The sequence below is a fragment of the Ambystoma mexicanum genome, chromosome 5p, assembly GCF_040938575.1.
Source record: "Ambystoma mexicanum isolate Mex_15411 chromosome 5p, UKY_AmexF1_1, whole genome shotgun sequence".
Classification (NCBI taxonomy): domain Eukaryota; kingdom Metazoa; phylum Chordata; class Amphibia; order Caudata; family Ambystomatidae; genus Ambystoma; species Ambystoma mexicanum.
In genome coordinates, this window is record NC_090930.1 from 8,319,293 (window position 1) to 8,346,296 (window position 27,004).

The 27,004-nt window shown below is 48.6% G+C and overlaps 1 protein-coding gene across 1 annotated transcript in view; it reads left to right on the top strand.

Moving 5' to 3' along the window:
• Nucleotides 1-27,004, top strand: part of LOC138481607 (vomeronasal type-2 receptor 26-like) — a 48,097-nt gene that overhangs the window by 19,937 nt on the left and 1,156 nt on the right. The gene's annotated exons all lie outside the window — the stretch shown is intronic.

The following is a 27,004-nucleotide window of genomic DNA, read 5'->3' on the forward strand; positions in this document are numbered from 1 at the left end:
GCTAATCACAGGTTGTCCAAACAAAGTGTGTTGGAGAAAAGGTAGATATTTCCCTGAGTGTTCCATGATTTTAGGCACAACCACACATCACCCCATGTAGTGCCTACCCGCTCTGTTACTCTACGGGACCAATTTCTGCCACAAGGAGGAGATTATGGTAAGCCAATCAATTTCTTTCCCACCATTTTTTCCATTACCAAAACCCACCTTGTCAGTGTCTACTTGAAAATGCACAGTACTCTGCTTATCCCCATTAGAGCAAGAGCTCCCCTTCTCCCCTTTCAGCAGCTCTACTTCAAATCCAAGGTTCAGTAAGCCTTCACCTTGTGTGAGGATCAACTCCTTCACCAGTAGAGAATTTAGTTAGTGCAAATGTCCAGGCGGTCACTCTCAGGGAAGTATACACTCCCAATATCAGTCGAGGCCACCAATGCCAGAGTGGCAATTTGAGAAAAAATAGATCAAATATGTGAGCGATTGAGGCATACCTGGTAGTTAGGGCCCAACATGCAGGTCATTTAAATTCTACGGAGCCCCTGATTAACACGTTTATCCATCAACCGATTGCTCCCCTCATTTTTACACTGTGTGGGTCACCCATTTGTGGATTTAGTGGAGTCATGCGAGGCCCACCTACAGTTGGTGGCTGTTCATTAAGGGTGTCCTTCAGGACATAGGTAGTGGGGAAGTATAAACTCTGTTGCAGGTCCTTCATTCACGAGGCTACTCTGGGGTAGTTAGACCTTGGTGGAATGTCTGCTAACTCCTCCAATACCTTTGACTTGCCACTACCACAACCCACTCCAAAGTTCACACAACCCACCCCGATGTTTACATTGGCGATAGGTTTTAGAGAATTACCCGCCCGCATACCCTTTGTTAAATCTGGCCAGCTAGGTACAGCCACTGATCTTTCCCAAATAGGTCTCTGTACAGGTTGTTTCATCCCCTCGATTCCCCCCACCCCCGGGGCAGAAAATTCCATTCACCAGATTTTTACCCCGGGTGAGCCGAGGTAGACGCACCCTCAGGTGTACCCTAGATGGACTCAATATGAGCAGAGATGACCCCAGATGTACGCGTTGTCTCAGAATCCACACCCAAGAATCTGGAGGGTTGTGAAAATACATGCTTATCCCTTGGGTCCAGATCGATCCCCCGCCCTTTTATCCAATGCGCAGGGAACAGGTCCCGCTATGACCTATATTCATAGGAGCCTTGGCCAAGGGGGCAGAGTCCACCTGGGTTACACCAGGATTAACACCACTCAGATGACCCATAGGATCTGGGTCTGTTTGAGCCGTGGAGTCAACAGACATGGCTTTGGATGGGGCCTCTAGATTTAAGGGTCCATGTTCAACGACCGGAGACAATCTGAAGCGGAATAAGGTTCTGTGGGTCGCTCTGATGCTAAGAATACAGTTCCTTCTGTATTTGGGGGATGGCAGGAGAGCCACAGGAGCGAATGCAGCCACCAGATCACTCACTACCCCCACAGTCCCTCCCCCCTCCAAAGGTAGTTCATTAGTTCGATTAATTACTGGGGGGGAGACCCAAGACACCAATGGGACTGGAACTTATTGAGGATGGGCTCGATCTAAGCCCCAGATTGGAAGTGGGGTGGCTAGGCAAATCCTCCGTAGGCACATTGTCAGAGATTTCAATTATATCCACAGTCACAATGGGTTGTGGGGGGTTGATAAACTGCCCCCCCCACTACAGCACCCACCTTCTTTAAGCCTGGCCACCATACCCAAACTGTATTTCAGCCCCAATCTCCTCTACTTTGATAGTCACATCTGGAAATTCTGCCCAAATGTTATCAAACAGGGAAAAAAAATTACTCAGGACCATGTTCAGTGCAGATACGGTGGGATGAGTCAGACAAATGCATTTGTCAATTCCCCTCAGTCTATGATGAAGGGCCGGAGAATCACTCTGAGCACCAAAGGCCTCAGAGGTATGAGATTGGGCGTCAGAGTCTTGCTCGTGGCTAATATTAGACCTGTGAATCAGGTTGGTGAGGGCTGTTGGTGAGTCCAATAGTGAGGCATCCCATATTTGCTGTACCACACTTTCAGTATGATTACCCACAGGTGGACCATCATTTGTCTCCTGTTCTTCTGCCTGATCGCTGATGTCCGTAAGGTCCTTAAGTCCACAACAATTCAATGACTAAATGGTCTAGCATCGCTTTGCCCTTCATTGCTGGAAATGATTTGAGTTTTGGTAGTGGCAGCCTTGATAAAGTAATGGTCTGTAGCCCGTTGTCCAGAAATGGGTCTGGAACCCAGCGTGGATCTCGGTGTCTTATGTTGTTCCACAGGCTTATTGGTTACACCACTAACCACAGCCAGCAAAGAGACTGGAGACCAGCCTGAAGGAGGCCTCAACTTCTGCTGCTGTCCTGGAGGAGCTCTGTCTTGCTGTCAATCTTTAGAAGTCCTGCAAGGGAGCTGTGCCCGGTGGATTGGAGGGTACATTGATTACTGACTTCTGCTTGTTACCCTGCGAAGAAGAGCCGTCAGAAGTGTCCCAGGACCGTCCTGTGGCTGAACAACTCTGAGTTTGGGCTACCGTGCTGCCAACATCGGCATTCTGCATCTAGGCCTGGAACCTGAGGTATCCTCAGAATGTCCCACAAGAATTACCTCAGCGAAATTTAGGGGTCCTAGCATCAAGGGTGCCCGAGATAAGAAGGAAAGTCTGACTGCAACAAGTGAGTCCCTTTGTGTCGCTGTGCTGCAGTGATCCCGTCCGAAACTGCTTACCAGAGTCGAGTCCAGTCCTGAGATGGGTCCTGAATCATGTTTCTTGGCATTCTTCATCCGAGAGGCCTTGCACAAGATAAATACACTGATCGGATCAAGGACTGAGGCTGACACCGGGAAAAGTGACCTCAGACCTTCTTCCATTGACCTGCCAAGTCCTGTGAAGAATCAGAGTACAGGGGTAAGTTACAGTGGTACTTACCTTTCCGTAAACTCCCTTTAAAGGTTTTGTTAACTTTTATTAAACTTTAATTATACTTTGGCTTTGCCACTGCTTGCTCGTGCAAGCCTTCCGAATGTTGGGGACCCTTTGTTAGTAAAAATAAACTGTCCTCTAACCCTTGGAACTGTTCACTGGACACGAGGAACCCTAAGTTAATTTTTTCCAGCATCGCAAACAATGTCAGAACTTTTCCTGAACCTTTGGGCATAAGGCCCCAGAAAACTTGGGGAAGGACTTTTGAAGTTAGGGTTTACTCTCTGTGGACCTGTCGTGCAAAAACGAATCTATACTTTTTTGACAGGGTTTTGATTTGTATTATGCCCTACTCTAGCGACTGTATATATGTATTCTGTTATAAGTGTTGTGTGATACTTCTACCTGTTAGTAGTCATAGTGATTTTTGGCCATAAATAAATAAATAAATGTATTTGTATACATACTGTATAAGTGTAATGTGTGATTCCCATTGTGTGTACTCAAATATATTGTGCACTTAATTAAATACACAGCTTTAGGCCTATCAAAAACGAGATTCAAAGTGAACATTAATACAATAAATTGATAGATACAATGAATGTATAAAATTCGCCTAAGACAAAACAAGAATCAAAATCAATTAATCACCATACATTTTAAATCAGTTTGTATCAAATCAAATCAAACCAAAAAGAAATCACAATTAATACATTTAAAATGTCTTCAATGCTTCCTTCTATATATTAAAAGCAGCAACAACAATAACAATTGATGATGCACTAAATAAAGTGGACCGAATTGATCACTTGAACAATTATTGATATTGCTTACAAATTTGGTATAGCCATGTATATAAAGGTTGTGCAAAGACACAAAATTGGTCAGAATGTGTCAACAAGTTTCTATATGAACCTGACAAAGTCTAGATAACCGGTGCTCATGAGGCTTTTTTTTTCCACGCACCGATAAGATCATTGGTATGCAATAAAGTAAACTGCAAATACATTATAAAATGTTTCAGTTCTATAGAGTACAACTTAGTCAGGTAGGAAGGCGGAGAATGGTTGTTAAAACTTTGTCGAGACATTTCACCATAACTGACCTTACCATGCAACTTGCCAATGTTTTTTGTAAATGTCCCAACCCCTGGCTTTCTTTTTTCTTTTAATTTTGTAGTTTTGGCGTGTACAACTCTTCTGCCCAGTAATAACAGTAAATTGTTAGAGACTCAGCTACAATCCAAGAGTTTGGCATATAAGAGAGTTCTTAGCACATACCATAGTGTCGTGAGTGAAGTGACCCCAAACTCAAGCCGCAAAGCCTCGACGGGTACTGAATTTGGCAGATTCATGACAGACATCAAGAGTTTGCCTTCAAATTGTTTTAGCCAAGAAATCTGCCTGGAATTCAAGGCTACCAAACAATAGTGTATGGAGGGTACCATACTTACTTGGTAATCCTCCACGAGCCCCTCGACATTATAAGCAACTTGATATAGTGGTTTATAGCGAGCCATTTTCTCCAGGCTTTGGTAATAATCTTTTCCTGATATTATGTTGAACTGGGATTAGAGGTTATCGGAAAACCCCCAAAATTATATTCAGTTACTTTTTCGGGGTGATCGTCATCGATATGCCATATAAACTTCCCCTTGTCTATGCTTTTTTTGCTCAAGCAGAACATTTTTGATTGTTTTAATGACCATACTCTTGGCACTTGCATAATCTGCTAAAGTGTTTATGGAACGCTGTGAACCTATGGGGGTAAGATCAAACATTATTATATCATCAGCATAGGACAACCAAGATATCTGTACACCATTTATTCTGGGTGGAAAGTTGTTAAGTGATCTAAAAACTAAACTCAGATCCGCTGTAAAGAGATTATATAGTATTGGGTCCAACACACACCCTTGCTTGAGGCCGCTATTTGTCTGTTTCTTTTTAATACAAAGAACATAAAGGTTCAGTCTCACTGTGATTGATGTGTTGGTATACAATTGCTGGATGTAATATAAAAGACTGGCAACCATGCCCCAAGAAGAACGTTTTCTCCAAAGCAATGTGCGAGATATGAGGTCAAAAGCCTTATTAAAGTCCACAAGACAGCCACATAAATATGGTCTGTCAGGGTTGGTGGTTTCAGGAGTAAGGTATTGTAATGCGCATACATCAGTGACAGTACTATCATGGTTCCTACAGCCTGTCTGAAAAGGGCTAAATATTGCATTGTCATCAGCCCACCTCATTAATTTACGCAGGAGAATTGAGGCAAAGATCTCTTGGCTTGTATCCATCATTACAAGTAACATATAGTTTTTAGCCTATCCTCTTTCTTAAATATGGGAACCAAGATAGATTTATGCTAACGATGAGGTATGAGTCCTGTTGTTTCAATGTGCTTAAGCAAGTAACCAAGTATCCGGCCTATACTACATTGGGTGTACCATCGGGGGATAAGGCATGAGTGTTCTTTAATTTCTTAATAATGATCAACAGTAGTTCCTTGTCAATATCTAAATTGGCCAAACTAAATTCTGCCACCTCTGGTTTTGAGCATTCCAAAGAGGCCTCATGTCGTCATATAGTTTGTCAATATACTCCAACCATTTATTTTCCGATACAGGATTGAGTTCGATAGAAGGTACACCCTCCTTATATTCATAAAACTTTGCCTATAGTGCGATTTCAACCACCCAAACATTTGGAGCCAGTTTGTGTTTGCAATTAATAACTTGTGATGTTTATGCCAGTTCCTATATTTAGTTGCTAATTTATTTATACGTGACCGTTTATCATCAGGGCAAAGCAAATTATTATTTTTAATCTCACTTCTAGCTTTGCGATAGGTTTTCTTTTTTTCATCTATTTTTTGAGTGCTGTTACAATTCGTTGCTATGCTGAACCTTTTCCTTATTGAATGAGTGTAAATCTGAACCAAACGTTTGTGGTCCCAATTTGCATTAACCAGAGCAGCCTGGATTCTGTTACGATCCAGCCAGAACGCAATACTGAAGATCGCAATATTTTTGCTGACCAGGTAATACGGTTACCCTTTGGGTGTGAGCTGACGTTGTCTACCACAGATCTTTTTCTATCAAATACAGAGGTATTAAAGTTCCATTTAAGTGCAGCGTGGTCACTCAAGTTGTTAAAATGAATCCTCTCCTCGCTGCACCTTGTTTTGGTTACTGAATCAGTAATTATGTAATCGATGTGGGTTTTTGCGATGCCGTTCGTCCATTTATGGCTGGGCACTGTGCCGTCCGTTACCCTGAAAGGCAAGAAAACTAAATTGTGTCGAGCCAGAAAAATGGCCTATTCACTAACATTCTTGTCCTTTTTCGGAAAGACGAAAGATGGTCATTTTTGTCATCAAGATCACCAGCAATAACAACAAGGCCAGGATAAGAAGTTACACACCATTGCAGTATAATATCTTCGTCAGTAGTTATGATATTTTAAGTTTTGGCAACCACCAGGTGGGTCATACACATTGATCACAAGGATAGAACTAGTGCTGTCCTCAAACTAAGTACAGCGGGTAAAACATAAGGGGAAAGGCTAGTGGAAGAAAACACTTCCAATGAGTGCACTAATCGAGTTCCAATTGCGAGGCCACCACTTGGTCTAGTGCGATGGGAAGGGGTAACAAGATAATGCACTTATACACTGTTCGCTGAGCGTGGGTGTGATTTTCTTTTCGGTCGGTAGCTGTTGTACCGTTGTGTGAGGCCCTGTGTGGTTTGTTTCATTGTTGCAGTGTACTGGAGTGTGTGTGGTTTGTTGTGCAGTATAGGTATGGTTGTGTTATTAATTTAGGAGGTGTGAGCAGAGGGATGAGATTTTTAGTAGGTTTGGTTAGTAGTGGCGCTCTATAGTAACTCCTACGCTATGTCAATCTGTGAGATGCGTGCCTGTTAGTGTCACGTATTGTGGTGCTCTAGGGGGGAGGAGGGTCGCCCTTCTTAATTCCATGAAGGGTTTGTGGGTTGTCTGCAGGGCTATTTAGAGGTAATGCCATCAAGTTATTCCAAGCAAGCCCAACAACCCCCGCTAGGGGCTATTTGGATGCAGTCCTGGCATCTATGGCGCCAGGCTCATATGGAGAGTCAATCCTGCCGCCATAGATTAAAACTTACCTGATGCAGACCATGCTGCAAACTTACCTGATGCAGACCATGCTGCAAGAGCTCCAAGCCAAAAGAGGGTTGGAAGGGACTACTTTACCTAGGGACTATTTTTTACTCGGGTGGGGCTGGGGAGGAATACTTACCTGGGACTACTTTGGAGGCTATTTGAACCATGCCCGAAGAGCAGCACACGCTTCGCGTTATTCTACATCCAGCAGCGTAACGCTCACCGTGCCTGTAAGTCTGCATCCAGTCTTCTGCCACGCCCGCCTCGAGTCTGGAGCTCCTAGAAAAAGGGAGAAAGAAGGAGAAAACGTTAGAACAAGAGCAATACCTTTGATCCTTACCTGAATTCACCGGCCTTCGCAGCATCTTCACATTCCACCGCATCCTCGTGCATGTTCCCGCCGCACTCCGGAACCTAAGGGGAAGACAAGAACAGCAAGGTGAGCCAAGGGAATACACAGAGGCAATATTAGTTACCCCCCATAGACTTACCTGATTTTACCAGCGGGGGTACTATTCCTCTTCACGGGTCAGCGCATCTTCCACTGCATCCTCACCGAACCCCGGTCCCTAAGGGGAAACAAAAGGACAGCAAGGTGAAACAAAGGGACAAACAAGGGGAAACCTCCTAACCACAATAGACTTACCTGATTTTACCGCCGGAGGCATTATTCCCTGAGACTTCATACTTTTTCTCAGCGCCTGAATAAGGGAGAAAGCAACAGGTTACATATTGACATTATTTTATCGAACTGTGTTGGATAATATAAATCCTTACCTGAATATTAGCGTTTGCCACGAGGAACTCTTTGCTAGGGTCAAGCTGCAACCTGCAAGGAATCGGACAAGAGTGAAAGTCAGACATTTGAACTCTTACGAACTACATACTTACGGCGTCTTGCCGGGAATCTCAGAGTCAATATTGTTCTGGAACTCACCAATTCCTTCCAGCCAGTGAAGCAACTGGTTATCTACGCGCCCCAGCGCTCAATGCAGGATGGAGAGCTCATCTTTCCAAACCATCAGGTGAGACTATAAGAGGGGACATCAAAGGTGATCAGTGGGGAGAACAGCGGGAGTGGGGGAGGGTTAACGCTCAACTCCACGGGTGGTTAATTCCCTTTCTCCATTTGCAGAAGAATATTCCTACGGGCCAAGCAAACAAAGCTAGGTGGGCCAGTCCAGTCCGTCATCTCGGCACTACGCGACACATTGGTGGAGACCGCAGCTGTCCAGTTCAGATCGACGCCCCTGTGGGAGCCAGATGAGCGTAACATCTGGCCACTGTTTTCTGTATATGTTGCAGTTTTATCAGTAGATAATCTGGCATTCCGAGGTATAGGCTGTTGGCGTAATCTATCCTGGGCATGATGAGGGAGATGATGACCAGTGTTTTGTGCATCAAGGTGAGGAATGGACGAATCATTTTGATTGTGTGTAGATGGAAGAAGCATTTCTTGATTATTGTGTTTCCATGCGGTTCTAGTCATAGCTCATTGTCTTTCCAAGTTTTTTGACTATTTTTAATGCCGTGGGCGATGTTCCTACTTCTGTTGGCCAACGGATTTATTGGTTGCTTTCCTGATTTTTGGATATGATCATGATTTCTGTCTTGCCCGGGTTGAGCCTGCGGCTGTTTATGTTCATCCAATCGTAGAGTTCTTTTAGACAGTTTACTAGCGTTGTGTTCTCCTCTTTCACATCTTCGATTTTGTAGATGATTTGGGTACCATCTGCATAGTTGTGGCCTTTTGATGAGGTTGATTACTGGGTCAAGTAGATGTTGAAGAGGATTGGCAATAGGGATGATCCTTACGGTACTCCACAGGTGGTGTCTCGTGGCAGTGATTTGGATGGTTTTATCCATAATGTTTCTGTTCTTTCAGATAGGAATGATTTAATCAAGATCAGTGTTGTGTCGGTGATCCCTGTTTCTTCCAGTCTCCTGATTAGGATGTTGTGGCTGGCTGTGTCGGACGCTGCAGAGAGGTCAAGTAGTATCAATGCACAGTTTGTGTTGGAGTCTGCGTTGGTCTTTTCTTATTACTTATTATTTTTATTTTTATTTTGTTTATGGTTCAAACAAACCTTTACAAAAATAGACATATATCATACATTTACATACATCAAATCTGCATTGGTCTTTAGGTCATCCCAGATAGAGTGAAGTGCTGTTTTCGTCGCTCTCATGGGTCTGAAGCCAACTTGTGTCTGGTCCAACAGTTGGTGTGTTTATAGGTGTTCCAGTGTTTGTTTGTAGACATAGGTTTCTAGCAGTTTTGTTGGATAGGGAATGTTTGATATCAGTCTGTAGTTAGAGAGGTCTTCCACATCGCCTGTAATATCCTTGAGGAGTGGTTTGATGTATGCAGATCTAAAAGACCGTGTTACTCTCTCCATCGAGGGTGATTGGTTGAAGAGGTATCTGTGGCATTCTATTGGCATGCCTTTTTCGAGTATTGATTTATAGATGTCTGGAGGGTAGGGGTCCAATGGTGATCCTGCTTTATTGTTAAGCAGTTGTTTATTGAAAATTCGAAACCCTCAGCTCAAACCATCATACTTGGGGATTTCAACCTTGGGTTTAACGACCCTCATGACACCTCAGCTACCTCCCTGGCTACTGCACTAGCTGAGCATGGCCTCTCACAACTCTGTTCCCAACCTACCCATTTGAAAGGTAGGACTCTCAAATGGGTAGCTGCTCTTAACTACAACATTACCCTTAGGGACCCCCTACCTCTTGTCTGGATGGATCACCACTTCCTCCCATTAGATATTAATATCAGTAACCTAGTCCCTAAAAAGCCTTTTATTGCACCATCCTGCCCAACTAGGAACAAGAGTAATATCACAGCTGTGCATTAATACCCTTGGTAGTCCCCATTCTGAATGCACTACCAGCCACAGCTGACTTGAACCTGTTGGTCAATACCTACAACGATTCCATGACTAAAGCTATTGACAGCATTGCCCCATTAAAAATGCGCATAGGGAAACCGAAAGCTCACCTGAACTCTTGGTAAACCCCTGAGCTCAAACTACTTAGACAACAAAAAAGTAAACTGTGGAAGACAGCTCCCTCATTAGAAAATAGAACTAATCTTACAAATATCACCACTCTCTACAAAAATGAGATTTTATGTGCTAAAAAAGAATCTTTCAACTCCAGGAAAACTCAGTCAGGTTCTAGCACGAGAGAGCTATTCAACATTTAGAAAACCCTAATCCTCCCACAGATACCTGTACTAAGGATAAACCCTGGTGCACAGGTATCCAGAATGCCCTCGCCAACAAAATCACGGCACTCCAAACTAAAATTGAAAATAAACGACAACAACTCACAAATGGCACTACTTCCAGCCCAACCTTACCCATGCCCATTGCCAATAACTCAGGCTTCACCTTCAAAAAGGTAACTATACTAGAAGCACAAAAAATTATAGCCTCCTTGAAACCATCGAACTGTAAGGGGGAAAGCTGCCCTGCCCATATCATAAAAGACTCAGCCAGGGATCTTTCCCCTTTCATTACCAAATTAATAAACCTATCATTCACTAGCAATGCAGTCCCAAGCAGCCTGAAACAATCCTGGGTTCTACCATTTTAAAAAAAACAGACACTTGACCCGTCTATACCTACCAATTATAGACCTATCACCACCGTACCATTCTTACTAAAAATTATTGACAGAGTGGCCTATGTACAAATTCAAGATTACCTCGAGAAAAAACAACTATTGGGAATTTGTCAATCTGGCTTTCGTCCTCAAAATGGAACAGAAAGTGCCCGTGTTGACCTCAAAAGCCAGATCGACGAACTCAAAGATAAAGGAAAGGCTGCCATCCTTCTTCTCCTAGACCTCTCCACTGCCTTTGACTTGGTGGATCATAAAATCCTATGCAACCACCTGTCATTGGCAGCACATTTCTCCCACTCCGCGGTCACGTGAATCCAATCCTTCCTTGATAACAGGACCATGTGCGTCTTCTCACCGCAGCGGCCGACACGATTCCCATCTCCTGCGGTGTCCCACAAGGATCTTGTGTTTCGCCCACTTTGTACAATATATTTACAAAGCCTTTATTCAACAAGTTGGACCATCTGGGTGTCACCTACACCAACTACGCAGATGACACCCAGATACTCATAACTCTATCCGGTAACTGCAACTCGGACATCAGCCGGATCAATGAAGTCTTCTCCATCATTCAGGCATGGATGGCCACACATGGCCTCTGCCTGAATGACAAGACGGAATTGCTCCTTGTCGGCTCCCCTAACACTATCCTGAAGCTCAGCCCCAGCTACACCAGTTTCACTATTGATGGACACACTATTCCCATTGCAAAAAGTGTAAAATCCTTTGCCTTCTATCTAGACACCAACACCAAACTTTCCAAACAAGTCAACATGACCGCCTCAGCCACTGCCTACACAGGTAAGCTGATCAGGGCCTGTAGACCCCTGCTATCCCCCAGTAGTTGCCCCACATTAGCCAGAGCACTTATACAGTCTAAATTGGACTACTGCAATGGCTTATATGTAGGTGCAAATAAATCTGTAATCAACAAACTGCAGGTCCTCCAAAATAATGCACTCCGAGCTGCTCTCAATATTCCTAGGAGAGAACATATCTCGGCCACTAGAATATCATGCAAATGGCTTTCCAGCCAACAACAAATCGATCTAAAAACTATCTGCCTCACCTACAAATCCCTAAATCACCACGCCCCGCTGTACCTAACCAACAAAACCACCTTAAAACCTGCTACCAGAATCACCAGATCCTCCAACACACTACACCTGTTGGTGCCCAAATACACCCTCAAAAGAGCCGGCAGAACTAGCTTCCCGGTTCTAGCCGCCCAACTTTGGAACACTATTCCACTGAACATCAAATCCATCCCCACCTTTCAACCCTTCAGAACCCAGGTCATCACCTGGCTACTAAATAAGTTATTCAGGGATCCTACACTAGCTCTCACTCACCACCACCTTGCATTTGACGCTACCAGCTAATACAGCTCCTGTATCTCTGTGTATTTGTCATTTTAATGGCTCTACACCATCATTATACTGTCTGCTTGCTATCTACACTAACTGTATTTTTGTAAACTGTATACATTTCTGCACATTATTTCTGTAATTGTCTATATTTTGCACAACTGCCCTAATCTATTGCCTGTAACCATATCCTTGAGCGCCCATATACCCCTGGGTTCGGAGCGCTGTACAAATCAATAAACAAACAAACAAGTTTCACCAGTTTGATGAATTTCTCTACTGATATTTGTGTGAAGAATTGCAGGTTATTCTGTGTTTCCAAGGTCGGCAGGGGCTGGTGCAAGGTCTGCTTGCTTGTTCTGCATGTTATTAATGTCACATTATATCATGTCATGATCCGATGTATGCTGGTGATTTATTTTTTAAGTGGTCTGCAAGGTCGTGGCATAGATTTTGCGAGGGTACTGGTGTGTCATTGCATCCAGGTGGGTTTCTCATCTCATTTATGACATTGAATAGTTATGTGTGGGTGTTGGTCGCTATTGTGATTCGGTTGTCTTAGTGTTTCGTTTTGGCTTTGAGAATTTCCTTTTCGTATGCTCGGATTTGTTTTTGATAGTTTTTTCTTTTTTTGCCTGGTCGTAGTTTTTCCTCCATTCTAGTTCAAGTTTCTGGTTTGTTTTCTTCATTGTGCTGAGATGTGGTGTGAACCATCTTGGCACTGGATGACCTCATCTCCTTCTTATCTGACCATTCATCCCAAGTCATTTTCGGCACCTTCTCCTCACCTACTTCCTTCACCAACTGTGGCGTCGCCCAGGGCTCAAATCTCTCCCCCTGCCTATTTAACACGTACCTTGCTCAGCTAGCACTCCTCATGTCCTCCTTCTCTGCCAACTTCTAGTGCTGTGCACATGACACACACCTCTTTTTCAAACTCCCTGCTGACCCTCTTGAATCTTCCATCATCCCTGACTACCTATCTGCCATCCAGTCGTTGTGTTATACCAACAATCTCTGCCTCAATGCCAGCAAGACTGAAATCATTCTGATTGGGGTCCCTGCTCTGTCTTTATTCCTCTCACTCTGGCCATCCTTTATAGGGTCCCGCCCCCACCGGCTCCTTCTTCGGAAGCCAGAAACCTTGGAGTAATCTTCAACTTCTCTCTCTCCATCCTCCCTCATATTCAGGACATTGCCAAGAAGTCCCACTTTCAACTCTTCCTTCTCAAAGGAATTCACCCTGTTCTCACTTCACCCCAGAAGCTCAATGTTACCCGAGCCCTGGTTCTTTCTAGGCTTAACTACTGCAGTATCCTTCTCCTGAATCTACCTTCTTCCACCTTATGACCCCTGCAGCAAATCCAGAATAGGGCAGCATGATTTATTCTTGGCCTTAGGCTCAAGGACTGCATCTCTCCTGCCCTAAACACTGTCTCCCGGTTGCGGCACAGATTAAATTCAAATCCCTCTGCATCATCCACAAAGCTGTCTACGGCCTTGCTATTTGCAACTTTCTCTTACTAAATACTCTCTTGCTAGACCTCTGTGGTCCTCTGGTACCAACGTTCTGTGTGTAAAGCATTTCCCTAAACAGAGGGCCGGTGGCTGATCACCTGGCCCTCCCTCTCCATCTTGAGCAGGACTTTCATCTTCACCTCCTCCTTCCCTTCGTCCCTCCTCTGCTAATCTCGAAATCACTGTTATTGGTGTCCAGAGCCCTTATGCATCCCTCGGAGACCTGGCATCCCATACCCAATCACCCCAGCCTCTGTCTACCACTCAGCACTTGCCTCCGCACCCACCAGCCTGAATCCTGAAGGGCTGCACTTTCTACCTAATGCGGCCCTAGGCCACATATCACTTACCTTACTATGCACTTCATCTGCTGCTCACCCAAGAGCACGGACATTCCAGCACTTAGCCTCACTCCCACTTCCCCTCTTGCTTGCTGCACTTGCATATTCTGCATACTCACAAGGCATAGTAGGATGGTCTTTATCTTCAACTTTATTCATTGTTTTCCAATCTCGTGTTCCCTCCCTGTTGCCCTGTGAGCACTTTGAAACAGAATTGTCTTACTGTATAAGCACCTAATAAATGCGCAATAAAAAATGGCTTATAAGAATATGTTTATAAAGGTTGTGTCGTAGGTCGGTGGTCTACAGATGAGTATGAATGTGAGGTTTGTTTTTGTGTTAGCAGTCAGTTGAAGGATAAGTGATTAACAGTTTCTGATATTTAGCGGGTCGTCTGTTTTTATTTTCAGGTGTTCTTTGTAGGCTATTGCAAGTCCTCCTCTTTTTCCTTTTCTGTTTACCTGTGTGCATTTGAAGTTGTTGGGTAGACAGCTGAATAATGTGACTTTGTAATTGTCATCTAATCAGGTCTCTGTGACAAATAAGATATCTATTCCACCATTGTAGAGTTGATTGTAGTTCTCTTTAGCATGTTTGGACATTGATCTAGTCTTGATTAGATTGAAGTGTATTTTTACAGCAGTGTTTTATTTTGTTTCAGGTTTCTCCAAATGGTGGTCTTGTTGGCAGTTGTCTGTGTTTTTCTCGTGATGTGCGTTGTGCTCAGTAGAGTCTGTTTCTTCATTGAGTAGATCTGCTAGGTTTTGTATTGGATTGTTCTCCACCTCTTCTGGGTCCTCCTCTGTATCTCAATGCAGTTGTTGTAGGTGCCCTAGCATTTTGGTGATGTATGGAGTGAGGGTGTTGTTTCCCATTTTATTCCTTCTGGGTGTTTCTGGTCTTTTCCAGTGCGGTCTTGTTATCTTGCTGGAGCATCTAGAATCATTAGTGGTTGTGAAGTGTTCCGGTTTGAGGTCTGCCCAGAGGTATAGTGTTAGGCATAAAGATTTTCCCCTTCTCTTGGAGTTTGTTCTATTTTATGTCATGCTTGTAGGTGTGTGCTGCCTTGGCGTGTCTGCGTTTATTGGTGGGGTGCCACAGTGTAGTTCCAATTGGTTTATTCTTTCTTCGAGTTTTCTCTAGCATCTTCCCGTTCTGTGTCATGAGATATTGTGATTCTTTGGGATCTATTAATTTAGTAGGTTTGTGGTTGTTGAATCAGGGCTTGTAGGTCCTCTTGATTTGGTTATTTACTGATATTTTCTTTTTGTTTCCGATTTGGTTTTTGCTGTTTATCTTGTGGTCCTTTTGGTTATGCCTGTTGTACCAGGGGTAGTATACCCTCACAGTTCGGTTGTTTGCAGGTATTTCCTTTCTGTCTCAGATGTGTTTTTTTTCTCTTTTTGTCTTTCTTTTGGGTCCTTTGGTTGATGTTGTAGAAGATGGGTGTTGCTGCTAGCTAGCTGTTGAGTTGATAGAGACTTTGTCACTTGTGTGCGGTGGGGTATAGCATTTGGCATAGGGAACACCAATGGTGCTGTAACAACCTAGGTTATTGGGCTTTGTGCTAGGTGTGAGAGCTGGGTTATCCGAACCTGCGGTTTTGAAGGTGTCTCACACCTGAAGACTCCCCTACTCAGTACATCACACAATCAGATACTACGTTATTATACACCATAACTTTCATGTTTATCGTTACCAAGTGTGTAGTTCCTACCTAACGTGCCCTCCAACCAATCTAAACTAAATCCTCATGTCGTTACTAACCCTAAGGACTCGGGACTAGTCCAGTCAGCTTCCATTCACCTTCTTCTTCCCCATACTTCAGACTGGAGCTGGGGACCAGGCCAGGCAGCTTCCATTCACCTTCTTCATCCCCATACTTCAGACTGGAGCTGGGGACCAGGCTAGGCAGCTTCCATTCACCTTCTTCTTCCCCATACTTCAGACTGGAGCAGGGGTCCAGGCCAGGCAGCTTCCATTCACCTTCTGCCTCCCCATACTTCAGACTGGAGCTGGGGACCAGACCAGGCAGCTTCCATTCACCTTCTGCCTCCCCATACTTCAGACTGGAGCAGGGGTCCAGGCCAGGCAGCTTCCATTCACCTTCTGCCTCCCCATACTTCAGACTGGAGCTGGGGAGCAGACCAGGCAGCCTCCATTCACCTTCTGCCTCCCCATACTTCAGACTGGAGCTGGGGACCAGACCAGGCAGCTTCCATTCACCTTCCTCCCCATACTTCAGACTGGAGCTGGGGACCAAACAAGGCAGCTTCCATTCACCTTCCTCCCCATACTTCAGACTGGAGCTGGGGACCAGACCAGGCAGCTTCCATAAACCTTCTCCCCTATACTTCAGACTGGAGCTGGGGACCAGACCAGGCAGCTTCCATTCACCTTCTGCCTCCCCATACTTCAGACTGGAGCTGGGGAGCAGACCAGGCAGCCTCCATTCACCTTCTGCCTCCCCATACTTCAGACTGGAGCTGGGGAGCAGACCAGGCAGCCTCCATTCACCTTCTGACCCCCCATACTTCAGACTGGAGCTGGGGACCAGGCAAGGCAGTTTCCATTCACCTTCTGACCCCCCATACTTCGGACTGGAGCTGGGGACCAGGCAAGGCAGTTTCCATTCACCTTTTGACTCCCCATACTTCTAACTGGAGCTGGGGACCAGACCAGGCAGCTTCCATTCACCTTCTGCCTCCCCATATTTCAGACTGGAGCTGGGGACCAGGCCAGGCAGCTTCCATTCACCTTCTGCCTCCCCATACTTCAGACTGGAGCTGGGGACCAGACCAGGCAGCTTCCATAAACCTTCTCCCCTATACTTCAGACTGGAGCTGGGGACCAGACCAGGCAGCTTCCATTCACCTTCTGCCTCCCCATACTTCAGACTGGAGCTGGGGACCAGACCAGGCAGCTTCCATAAACCTTCTCCCCTATACTTAAGACTGGAGCTTGGGACCGGACCAGGCAGCTTCCATTCTCCTTCTTCCTCCCGTTACTTCAGACTGGAGCTGGGGACCAGACCAGGCAGCTTCCATTCACCTTCTTCCTCCCCAAACTTCAGACTGGAGCTGGGGACCAGACCAGGCAGCTTCCATTCACCTTCTGCCGCCCCATACTTCAGACTGGAGCTGGGGAGCAGACCAGGCAGCCTCCATTCACCTTCTGCCTCCCCATACTTCAGACTGGAGCTGGGGACCAGACCAGGCAGCTTCCATTCACCTTCCTCCCCATACTTCAGACTGGAGCTGGGGTCCAAACAAGGCAGCTTCCATTCACCTTCCTCCCCATACTTCAGACTGGAGCTGGGGACCAGGCCAGGCAGCTTCCATTCACCTTCTGCCTCCCCATACTTCAGACTGGAGCTGGGGACCAGACCAGGCAGCTTCCATAAACCTTCTCCCCTATGCTTCAGACTGGAGCTGGGGACCAGACCAGGCAGCTTCCATTCACCTTCTGCCTCCCCATACTTAAGACTGGAGCTTGGGACCGGACCAGGCAGCTTCCATTCTCCTTCTTCCTCCCGTTACTTCAGACTGGAGCTGGGGACCAGACCAGGCAGCTTCCATTCACCTTCTGCCTCCCCATACTTCAGACTGGAGCTGGGGACCGGACCAGGCAGCTTCCATTCACCTTCTGCCTCCCCATACTTCAGACTGGAGCTGGGGACCAGACCAGGCAGCTTCCATTCACCTTCCTCCCCATACTTCAGACTGGAGCTGGGGACCAGGCCAGGCAGCTTCCATTCACCTTCTGCCTCCCCATACTTCAGACTGGAGCTGGGGACCAGACCAGGCAGCTTCCATAAACCTTCTCCCCTATACTTCAGACTGGAGCTGGGGACCAGACCAGGCAGCTTCCTTTCACCTTCTTCTTCCCCATACTTCAGACTGGAGCTGGGGACCAGACCAGGCAGCTTCCATTAACCTTCTTCCTCCCGTTACTTCAGACTGGAGCTGGGGACCAGACCAGGCAGCTTCCATTAACCTTCTTCCTCCCGTTACTTCAGACTGGAGCTGGGGACCAGACCAGGCAGCTTCCATTCACCTTCTGACTCCCCATACTTCAGAGTGGAGCAGTGGACCAGGTCAGGCAGCTTCCATTCACCTTCCGCCGCCCCATACTTCAGACTGGAGCAGCGGACAAGACCAGACAGCTTCCATTCACCTTCTGACTCCCCATACTTCAGACTGGAGCTGGGGACCAGACCAGGCAGCTTCCATAAACCTTCTTCCTCCCGTTACTTCAGACTGGAGCTGGGGACCAGACCAGGCAGCTTCCATTCACCTTCTGACTCCCCATACTTCAGAGTGGAGCAGTGGACCAGGCCAGGCAGCTTCCATTCACCTTCTGCCGCCCCATACTTCAGACTGGAGCAGCGGACCAGACCAGACAGCTTCCATTCACCTTCTGCCTCCCCATACTTCAGACTGGAGCTGGGGACCAGACCAGGCAGCTTCCATTCACCTTCTGCCTCCCCATACTTCAGACTGGAGCTGGGGACCAGACCAGGCAGCTTCCATTCACCTTCTGCCTCCCCATACTTCAGACTGGAGCTGGGGACCAGACCAGGCAGCTTCCATTCACCTTCTGCCTCCCCATACTTCAGACAGGAGCTGGGGCCCAGGCAAGGCAGTTTCCATTCACTGTCTTCCTCCCCATACTTCAGACTGGAGCTGGGGACCAGACCAGACAGCTTCCATTCACCTTCTGCCTCCCCATACTTCAGACTGGAGCTGGGGACCAGACCAGGCAGCTTCCATTCACCTTCTGCCTCACCATACTTCAGACTGGAGCTGGGGACCAGACCAGGCAGCTTCCATTCACCTTCTGCCTCCCCATACTTCAGAATGGAGCTGGGGACCAGAACAGGCAGCTTCCATTCACCTTCTGCCTCCCCATACTTCAGACTGGAGCTGGGGACCAGACCAGGCAGCTTCCATTCACCTTCTTCATCCCCATACTTCAGACTGGAGCTGGGGATCAGACCAGGCAGCCTCCATTCACCTTCTGCCTCCCTCCCCATACTTCACACTGGAGCTGGGGACCAGACCAGGCAGCTTCCATTCACGTTCTTCATCCCCATACTTCAGACTGGAGATGGGGATCAGACCAGGCAGCTTCCATTCATCTTCTGCCTCCCCATACTTAAGACTGGAGCTGGGGACCGGACCAGGCAGCTTCCATTCACCTTCTGCCTCCCCATACTTCAGACTGGAGCTGGGGACCAAACCAGGCAGCTTCCATTCACCTTCTGCCTCCCCATACTTCAGACTGGAGCTGGGGACCAGACCAGGCAGCTTCCATTCACCTTCTTCTTCCCCATAATTCAGACTGGAGCTGGGGACCAGACCAGGCAGCTTCCATTCACCTTCCTCATCCCCATACTTCAGACTGGAGCTGGGGACCAGGCCAGACAGCTTCCATTCACCTTCTGCCTCCCCATACTTCAGACTGGAGCCGGGGACCAGACCAGGCAGCTTCCATTCACCTTCTGCCTCCCCATACTTCAGACTGGAGCTGGGGACCAGACCAGGCAGCTTCCATTCACCTTCTGCCTCCCAATACTTCAGACTGGAGCTGGGGACCAGACCAGGCAGTTTCCATTCACCTTCTTCCTCCCAATACTTCAGACTGGAGCTGGGGACCAGACCAGGCAGTTTCCATTCACCTTCTTCCTCCCCATACTTCAGACTGGAGCTGGGGACCAGACCAGGCAGTTTCCATTCACCTTCTTCATCCCCATACTTCAGACTGGAGCTGGGGACCAGACCAGGCAGCTTCCATTCACTTTCTTCATCCCCATACTTCAGACTGGAGCTGGGGACCAGACCAGGCAGCTTCCATTCTCCTTCTTCCTCCCCATACTTCAGACTGGAGCTGGGGACCAGACCAGGCAGCTTCCATTCACCTTCTGCCTCCCAATACTTCAGACTGGAGCTGGGGACCAGACCAGGCAGCTTCTATTCACCTTCTTCTTCCCCATACTTAAGACTGGAGCTGGGGACCAGACCAGGCAGCTTCCATTCACCTTCTGCCTCCCAATACTTCAGACTGGAGCTGGGGACCAGACCAGGCAGCTTCCATTCACTTTCTTCATCCCCATACTTCAGACTGGAGCTGGGGACCAGACCAGGCAGCTTCCATTCTCCTTCTTCCTCCCCATACTTCAGACTGGAGCTGGGGACCAGACCAGGCAGCTTCCATTTACCTTCTGCCTCCCAATACTTCAGACTGGAGCTGGGGACCAGACCAGGCAGCTTCCATTCACCTTCTTCTTCCCCATACTTAAGACTGGAGCTGGGGACCAGACCAGGCAGCTTCCATTCACCTTCTGCCTCCCAATACTTCAGACTGGAGCTGGGGACCAGACCAGGCAGCTTCCATTCACCTTCTTCCTCCCCATAATTCAGACTGGAGCTGGGGACCGGACCAGGCAGCCTCCACTCACCTTCTGCCTCCCAATACTTCAGACTGGAGCTGGGGACCAGACCAGGCAGCTTCCATTCACCTTCTTCTTCCCCATACTTAAGACTGGAGCTGGGGACCAGACCAGGCAGCTTCCATTCACCTTCTTAATCCCCATACTTCAGACTGGAGCTGGGGACCAGACCAGGCAGCTTCCATTCACCTTCTGCCTCCCAATACTTCGGACTGGAGCTGGGGACCAGGCAAGGCAGTTTCCATTCACCTTCTGCCTCCCCATACTTCGACTGGAGCTGGGGACCAGACCAGGCAGCTTCCATTCACCTTCTGCCTCCCCATACTTCAGACTGGAGCTGGGGACCAGACCAGGCAGCTTCCATTCACCTTCTGCCTCCCCATACTTCAGACAGGAGCTGGGGCCCAGGCAAGGCAGTTTCCATTCACTGTCTTCCTCCCCATACTTCAGACTGGAGCTGGGGACCAGACCAGACAGCTTCCATTCACCTTCTGCCTCCGCATACTTCAGACTGGAGCTGGGGACCAGACCAGGCAGCTTCCATTCACCTTCTGCCTCACCATACTTCAGACTGGAGCTGGGGACCAGACCAGGCAGCTTCCATTCACCTTCTGCCTCCCCATACTTCAGACTGGAGCTGGGGACCAGACCAGGCAGCTTCCATTCACCTTGTGCCTCCCCATACTTCAGACTGGAGCTGGGGACCAGACCAGGCAGCTTCCATTCACCTTCTTCATCCCCATACTTCAGACTGGAGCTGGGGATCAGACCAGGCAGCCTCCATTCACCTTCTGCCTCCCTCCCCATACTTCACACTGGAGCTGGGGACCAGACCAGGCAGCTTCCATTCACCTTCTTCATCCCCATACTTCAGACTGGAGATGGGGATCGGACCAGGCAGCTTCCATTCACCTTCTGCCTCCCCATACTTAAGACTGGAGCTGGGGACCGGACCACCAGGCAGCTTCCATTCACCTTCTGCCTCCCCATACTTCAGACTGGAGCTGGGGACCAAACCAGGCAGCTTCCATTCACCTTCTGCCTCCCCATACTTCAGACTGGAGCTGGGGACCAGACCAGGCAGCTTCCATTCACCTTCTTCTTCCCCATAATTCAAACTGGAGCTGGGGACCAGACCAGGCACCTTCCATTCACCTTCTTCATCCCCATACTTCAGACTGGAGCTGGGGACCAGGCCAGGCAGCTTCCATTCACCTTCTGCCTCCCCATACTTCAGACTGGAGCTGGGGACCAGACCAGGTAGCTTCCATTCACCTTCTGCCTCCCCATACTTCAGACTGGAGCTGGGAACCAGACCAGGCAGTTTCCATTCACCTTCCGCCTCCCAATACTTCAGACTGGAGCTGGGGACCAGACCAGGCAGTTTCCATTCACCTTCTTCCTCCCAATACTTCAGACTGGAGCTGGGGACCAGACCAGGCAGTTTCCATTCACCTTCTTCCTCCCCATACTTCAGACTGGAGCTGGGGACCAGACCAGGCAGCTTCCATTCACTTTCTTCATCCCCATACTTCAGACTGGAGCTGGGGACCAGACCAGGCAGCTTCCATTCTCCTTCTTCCTCCCCATACTTCAGACTGGAGCTGGGGACCAGACCAGGCAGCTTCCATTCACCTTCTGCCTCCCAATACTTCAGACTGGAGCTGGGGACCAGACCAGGCAGCTTCCATTCACCTTCTTCTTCCCCATACTTAAGACTGGAGCTGGGGACCAGACCAGGCAGCTTCCATTCACCTTCTGCCTCCCAATACTTCAGACTGGAGCTGGGGACCGGACCAGGCAGCTTCCATTCACCTTCTGCCTCCCTATACTTCAGACTGGAGCTGGGGACCAAACCAGGCAGCTTCCATTCACCTTCTGCCTCCCCATACTTCAGACTGGAGCTGGGGACCAGACCAGGCAGCTTCCATTCACCTTCTTCTTCCCCATAATTCAGACTGGAGCTGGGGACCAGACCAGGCAGCTTCCATTCACCTTCTTCATCCCCATACTTCAGACTGGAGCTGGGGACCAGGCCAGGCAGCTTCCATTCACCTTCTGCCTCCCCATACTTCAGACTGGAGCTGGGGACCAGACCAGGCAGCTTCCATTCACCTTCTGCCTCCCAATACTTCAGACTGGAGCTGGGGACCAGACCAGGCAGTTTCCATTCACCTTCTTCCTTCCCATACTTCAGACTGGAGCTGGGGACCAGACCAGGCAGTTTCCATTCACCTTCTTCCTCCCCATACTTCAGACTGGAGCTGGGGACCAGACCAGGCAGTTTCCATTCACCTTCTTCATCCCCATACTTCAGACTGGAGCTGGTGACCAGACCAGGCAGCTTCCATTCACCTTCTTCCTCCCCATACTTCAGACTGGAGCTGGGGACCAGACCAGGCAGCTTCCATTCTCCTTCTTCCTCCCCATACTTCAGACTGGAGCTGGGGACCAGACCAGGCAGCTTCCATTCACCTTCTTCCTCCCAATACTTCAGACTGGAGCTGGGGACCAGACCAGGCAGCTTCCATTCACCTTCTGCCTCCCAATACTTCAGACTGGAGCTGGGGACCATACCAGGCAGCTTCCATTCACCTTCTTCTTCCCCATACTTAAGACTGGAGCTGGGGACCAGACCAGGCAGCTTCCATTCACCTTCTGCCTCCCAATACTTCAGACTGGAGCTGGGGACCGGACCAGGCAGCTTCCATTCACCTTCTTCCTCCCCATAATTCAGACTGGAGCTGGGGACCGGACCAGGCAGCCTCCACTCACCTTCTGCCTCCCAATACTTCAGACGGAGCTGGGGACCAGACCATGCAGCTTCCATTCACCTTCTTCTTCCCCATACTTAAGACTGGAGCTGGGGACCAGACCAGGCAGCTTCCATTCACCTTCTTCATCCCTATACTTCAGACTGGAGCTGGGGACCAGACCAGGCAGCTTCCATTCACCTTCTGCCTCCCCATACTTCAGACTGGAGCTGGGGACCAGGCAAGGCAGTTTCCATTCACCTTCTGACCCCCCATACTTCAGACTGGAGCTGGGGACCAGGCAAGGCAGTTTCCATTCACCTTCTGACTCCCCATACTTCAGACTGGAGCTGGGGACCAGGCAACGCAGTTTCCATTCTCCTTCTGACTCCCCATACTTCAGACTGGAGCTGGGGACCAGACCAGGCAGCTTCCATTCACCTTCTTCATCCCCATACTTCAGACTGGAGCTGGGGACCAGACCAGGCAGCTTCCATTCACCTTCTGACTCCCCATACTTCAGACTGGATCTGGGGACCAGACCAGGCAGCTTCCATTCACCTTCTTCATCCCCATACTTCAGCCTGGAGCTGGAGACCAGACCAGGCAGCTTCCATTTTCTTCTGCCTCCCCATACTTCAGACTGGAGCTGGGGACTAAACCAGGCAGCTTCCATTCACCTTCTTCCTCACCATACTTCAGACTGGAGCTGGGGACTAAACCAGGCAGCTTCCATTCACCTTCTTCCTCCCCATACTTCAGACTGGAGCTGGGGACCAGACCAGGCAACTTCCATTCACCTTCTTCATCCCCATACTTCAGACTGGAGCTGGGGACCAGACCAGGCAGCTTACATTCACCTTCTTCCTCCCCATACTTCATACTGGAGCTGGGGACCAGACCAGGCAGCTTACATTCACCTTCTGCCTCCCCATACTTCAGAATGGAGCTGGGGACCAGACCAGGCAACTTCCATTCACCTTCTTCATCCCCATACTTCAGACTGGAGCTGGGGACCAGACCAGGCAGCTTACATTCACCTTCTGCCTCCCCATACTTCAGACTGGAGCTGGGGACCAGGCAGGGCAGTTTCCATTCACCTTTTGACTCCCCATACTTCTAACTGGAGCTGGGGACCAGACCAGGCAGTTTCCATTCACCTTCTGCTTCCCCATACTTCAGACTGGAGCTGGGGACCAGACCAGGCAGCTTCCATTCACCTTCTTCTTCCCCATAATTCAGACTGGAGCTGGGGACCAGACCAGGCAGCTTCCATTCACCTTCTTCCTCCCCATACTTCAGACTGGAGCTGGAGACCAGGCAAGGCAGCTTCCATTCACCTTCTTCATCCCAATAATTCAGACTGGAGCTGGGGACCAGACCAGGCAGCTTCCATTCACCTTCTTCCTCCCCATACTTCAGACTGGAGCTGGGGACCAGACCAGGCAACTTCCATTCACCTTCTTCATCCCCTTACTTCAGACTGGAGCTGGGGACCAGACCAGGCAGCTTCCATTCACCTTCTTCCTCCCCATACTTCAGACTGGAGCTGGGGACCAGACCAGGCAACTTCCATTCACCTTCTTCATCCCCATACTTCAGACTAGAGCTGGGGACCAGACCAGGCAGCTTACATTCACCTTCTGACCCCCCATACTTCGGACTGGAGCTGGGGACCAGGCAAGGCAGTTTCCATTCACCTTCTGCCTCCCCATACTTCGACTGGAGCTGGGGACCAGGCAAGGCAGTTTCCATTCTCCTTCTTCCTCCCCATACTTCAGCCTGGAGCTGGGGACCAGACCAGGCAGCTTCCATTCACCTTCTTCCTCCCCATACTTCAGACTGGAGCTGGGGACCAGGCAAGGCAGTTTCCATTCACCTTCTGACTCCCCATACTTCGGACTGGAGCTGGGGACCAGTCAAGGCAGTTTCCATTCACCTTCTGACTCCCCATACTTCTAACTGGAGCTGGGGACCAGACCAGGCAGCTTCCATTCACCTTATTCATCCCCATACTTCAGACTGGAGCTGGGGACCAGACCAGGAAACTTCCATTCACCTTCTTCTTCCCCATACTTCAGACTGGAGCTGGGGACCAGACCAGGCAGCTTCCATTATCCTTCTGCTTCCCCATACTTCAGACTGGAGCTGGGGACCAGACCAGGCAGCTTCCATTCACCTTCTGCCTCCCCATACTTCAGACAGGAGCTGGGGCCCAGGCAAGGCAGTTTCCATTCACCTTCTGACTCCCCATACTTCAGACTGGAGCTGGGGACCAGGCAAGGCAGTTTCCATTCTCCTTCTGCCTCCTCATACTTCAGACTGGAGCTGGGGACCAGGCAAGGCCGTTTCCATTCACCTTCTTTCTCCCCATACTTCAGACTGAAGATGGGGACCAGACTAGGCAGTTTCCATTCACCTTCTGACCCCCCATACTTCGGACTGGAGCTGGGGACCAGGCCAGGCAGCTTCCATTCACCTTCTTCATCCCCATACTTCAGACTGGAGCTGGGGACCAGGCAAGGCAGCTTGCATTCACCTTCTGCCGCCCCATACTTCAGCCTGGAGCTGGGGACTAGGCCAGGCAGCTTCCATTCACCTTCTTCATCCCCATACTTCAGACTGGAGCTGGGGCCAGGCAAGGCAGCTTCCATTCACCTTCTTCATCCCCATACTTCAGAGTGGAGCTGGGGACCAAACCAGACAGCTTCCATTCACCTTCTACATCCCCATACTTCAAACTGGAGCTGGGGACCAGACCAGGCGACTTCCATTCACCTTCTGCCTCCCCATACTTCAGACTGGAGCTGGGAACCAGGCAAGGCAGCTGGTTATTCTGGGGTGGTCATAGTCTTCCAGATGATTAAAGGCATATAATACCCTCGTATACATGCAGGAGTAGGTAGTTCTCCTATCCCTTTCAACTAATCCCCAGTTCATTCCTTAATCTCTCTTTTATCAATGTTCATTTCCTTTACAATTTGTTCTTTCCATCATTTTTGCAAGTAGCCTTGCCGTCTTTTTGCACCTGACAAATAAATTGACTACTTAGCCGGAGAGTTTGCTCAGCATGTTGAGCACTAATGTATGGGTTCTGCAGGTTGCAGGTTCGAATCCTGGCATGGCCAGCTCGGCCCTTCCTCCTGTCGAGGTCAATAAGCGAGATAATAATTGTATATTCTATGTAGAGCACTTTGATGGTTTGATTTCCCACCTTGACCTTGATCTTGATCTTGAGTAACCGGGTGATCTGCAGTGAAGCTGCGCTCTTCTCTTTATCTCCAGATGAGAGCCCTGCCTGTGCTCCATGTCTCCTGCCTCTGCCAGGTCCGGGAATTCAAGAATTTGAAATGGTCTTCTGAGCATGCAGGCAGCCCACACTCAGCCACTGGTGATGCTTCACTGTGACTTCTGGAATAAAATAAATGAATTTCCTCTATAGCTTCCCTGACCAATCCCAAGGGCCGCCACCTATAGCATGGAGTCAGCAAGCCCCTCAAGTGTGTTGACTGCACAGGAGGAGCTAAAGAATTAATACTTAATACAAATGTGTAAGATGTACTGGCTGGTGATGCCTTTTGCTCCCAGGGTAAAGTACCGGAAGGTACATCCTGCCCCATGAACTCTACTGCTATTAGCCCCCCAGTAACAGCTAGGGTGCTAGGCCCAGGCTGCAGGGAGCACGTGGCCCATTTTTGAAACAAAAAATGAACTAGAAACAAGATGTCCAGTCTGGGAATGACAGTCGAGCTCCAGGAGAAAGCCTCTCTTTCAGTTCCATGGTGGTCTAGAGGGCTGGGGAGGGGCAGACAGCAGGAGAGGAGGG